Source organism: Sinocyclocheilus rhinocerous, unplaced genomic scaffold (assembly GCF_001515625.1).
Source record: "Sinocyclocheilus rhinocerous isolate Xijiao unplaced genomic scaffold, SAMN03320098_v1.1 scaffold1330, whole genome shotgun sequence".
Lineage (NCBI taxonomy): Eukaryota > Metazoa > Chordata > Actinopteri > Cypriniformes > Cyprinidae > Sinocyclocheilus > Sinocyclocheilus rhinocerous.
Window position 1 is genome coordinate 550,585 of NW_015665026.1, and position 3,537 is coordinate 554,121.

General features: G+C 36.3%; 1 pseudogene; it reads right to left on the bottom strand.

Moving 5' to 3' along the window:
• Nucleotides 1–941: 941 nt before the first annotated feature.
• LOC107730949 (trace amine-associated receptor 13c-like) lies at nt 942–1,574 on the bottom strand (annotated as a pseudogene).
• Nucleotides 1,575–3,537: the final 1,963 nt, after the last annotated feature.

Sequence of the window (3,537 nt, forward strand, 5' to 3'; positions counted from 1 at the left end):
TAAAAAGAAAAATAAGCGTAGAGCCCTGGATACAGCATCTCAGTCTCCTACACACAATAAAACATAAGTTTGAATGTCCACTGAGGAAAGCGTTATCTTTGTCGTATCGTCAATATCCTTTCATCTGTTAAGAGTGATTTCTGATGACAGCGCTGCTCAGTGCATTTGTTAGCTGCGTCGTTGTTGAAAGTAAAAATAACTTCCGTTTACAAAAGCGTATTTTTCAATGTAAAAGTCTTTACTGTAGTACTGACTCATAAAAACACTCTCTTGTCGCCATCTAATGGCGGAACAATGTAACTAAAATCACCATCACGAACACACGCGCCATGTCTCGGTAATAAACACTATTATTAAATACTATTATTATTATTTATATAAAATATTATTTATTGAACAATCATATTTAATGAGAGCTGAACGGCCGCTGGAACTCACGTCTCCGAAAATGCCAAAGCAAATTTTCAAACAGACGTTATCTTTATTAACAAACCGCATATTTGACGTCCAAGCAAGCACATTCTCGCCTAAAAAAAACTCTTAAAACTGAATTTCGTGACACAAAACAGTATTATTTTTAAAACTATCGTGGATTTGGGCGTCCACCATGACACTCGCTGTGAGAAATACGGCAACTTCGGCAAGCGGAGTGATACTAACGGTGAAGAGGTCGAGGAGCTCTCTTGGACTCTAATATCGCACTCCTATCAGCCAATCAGATTCGAGAACCAGAAAGAACTGTTGTATAAATTCTGACAAAACCTGCATTTGAACATCAGTGTAAGAATCAGCAAGCATGCTCAATGAAACAAACTTCATAATATTAAAATACATGCAGTGTAAATTAAAAGGATAAAATATTATAATTATCTACCTTAGGACTTTATAACAATTGCATTTTATGTGAAATTGTTTTCAGAATGACGACTTCACCTGTTTAATTACAACCGATGTTCTGTTAAAATATTGACCAGAGAGAATGCTGGCTGAAATATTTTCAGAGTTAAGATGTTTAACTGTGTTTTTAAACCGGGGTAAAATAAAGCATAGACCATAGGATTCAGACCCGAGTTAATATACACGACCCATGTCAAAACATTTATGGTTGCGGAAGTGATTACTGACATAGAACAGATATAGTACGGAATCCAACAAAGCAGACAATGATTCCTAATGTCAGAGCAGCTTTGCTCTCAGATTTCCTTCTCACTGAACTTTCCATTTCACATTTACCACTCTTCATCAGAAAGTTTATGACTTTCACTTGCTGATGTACAACATAGAAAATCCTCAGATATAAAGTTATGATGAGGATACAAGGAGACACAAAGGACAAGATCAGATCAGAGTCTCTCCAGGCAAAACTTAGTATAACGGAGCAATCGCCATAACACACCTCTGATCTGTGTGGAGATGATCACCAGCAGGTTCAGAAACACAGTCCATGCTGACAGCACTGATACAAACACATAAATGATATTGTATTCATGACTGGAGCGTTTTCCCTTGATACATGATGAGTTGATGGCAGGAAAGCAGTATTGAATCTCATGATCCTCTGTCTCATAGGCCATGAGTGAGTCTCCTCCTGTTAGGAGTTTGTTCTGCTCTTCTTACTGTCCTTTCATTTATAGTGTCTGGATCAGATGGAACAACCCATCTACTGCTCACTCTGATGCTGAACAATGGTAAAATTGTTTTCTTGATGTATAAACACAACTGGATTGAAACTAAGTTGTAACAGGGTTTGACGTTTTTGCTTGTATACCGTTAAAGGCAGAGTAAGTGATTTTTCAAAAACACTTTAAAAAACTGATGCTGGCTGAAATATTTTCAGAGTTAAGATGTTTAACTGTGTTTTTAAACCGGGGTAAAATAAAGCATAGACCATAGGATTCAGACCCGAGTTAATATACACGACCCATGTCAAAACATTTATGGTTGCGGAAGTGATTACTGACATAGAACAGATATAGTACGGAATCCAACAAAGCAGACAATGATTCCTAATGTCAGAGCAGCTTTGCTCTCAGATTTCCTTCTCACTGAACTTTCCATTTCACATTTACCACTCTTCATCAGAAAGTTTATGACTTTCACTTGCTGATGTACAACATAGAAAATCCTCAGATATAAAGTTATGATGAGGATACAAGGAGACACAAAGGACAAGATCAGATCAGAGTCTCTCCAGGCAAAACTTAGTATAACGGAGCAATCGCCATAACACACCTCTGATCTGTGTGGAGATGATCACCAGCAGGTTCAGAAACACAGTCCATGCTGACAGCACTGATACAAACACATAAATGATATTGTATTCATGACTGGAGCGTTTTCCCTTGATACATGATGAGTTGATGTCAGGAAAGCAGTATTGAATCTCATGATCCTGTCTCATAGGCCATGTGTGAGTCTCCTCCTGTTAGGAGTTTGTTCTGCTCTTCTTACTGTCCTTTCATTTATAGTGTCTGAATCAGATGGAACAACCCATCTACTGCTCACTCTGATGCTGCACAAGGAAACTAATCTTATCAAGTTAATGAATCCTAGGTAAATAAGTTTAATTTTAAATAAATAGATTAGTCTTAGTCTAAGGTTGAGTTCACCGTTTTTTTTTTTGTTTTTTTTTGTGGGGAATTTATAATAAGACTGAATCTGAATTTTCAACAGATAAAAAAAAAAAAAACTCTTTATAGCTCTGGTCCTTGACTAAGATTTGCTAAACAACTTTTAAAGCAGTTGTAAATTACTCAAGAAACACATACATGTGACCTCATTACATCAGTATTACTGCGCCATTACTCTTGAGCAATATTGACAAAAAAATTTAATCTCAACATTTTTTGTGATTTTTGTCAATAACGATAATTTTGCTGAGTGTGGGGGGCATGGAGATGCAGGCTACCGAGTAAATGGTATTTGTGCTCTGGCTTAATTGTTAAAACTTATCATGAATTAAACTTCTTAAGAGCCATTGTTATCAAAAAACACAAGTTTGAAACTTTTGGAGATCGTCTTTAGTAAGAATGCCAGCAAAAAGCATAAAAAAAACTACAGAGAAAAAGAGGGCAGACTCGCAAAATATCTCATGTATCAAAGACTAAATCCTACTGGGTACAGATTTGTAGGAGGCTGTCTTATATTTAATACAGGATGTGACCTCAATCCACTTTATTTATTGTTAGGTGTTGCTGCTAGAAATATAAAGAACATTTTGAACAGGAAGTTGTTTAATGTTCTTGCTTATGCTGCTTGTAAGAGTGTTTTTCTTAAATGGATCTCTAATAAACCGCAGACAGTGTCGGAGTGGCATAAAGTAATATGTTTTTCTTTCTTTGGAATATATTACCTACTGGTCAAAAGGGTAAATGGACATGTTTTATCAGACATGGACTCCTTTTTTAAGTATATAGGTCCCAGGATTTCACATACCTTTTTGCAAAGCCTTGGCAGGTCAACATGAACCTTAAATTATTATATATATATATCTCTTTTTTTTTTGTTTCTGTGCGCGCATGCGTTTATGTCGGAGTG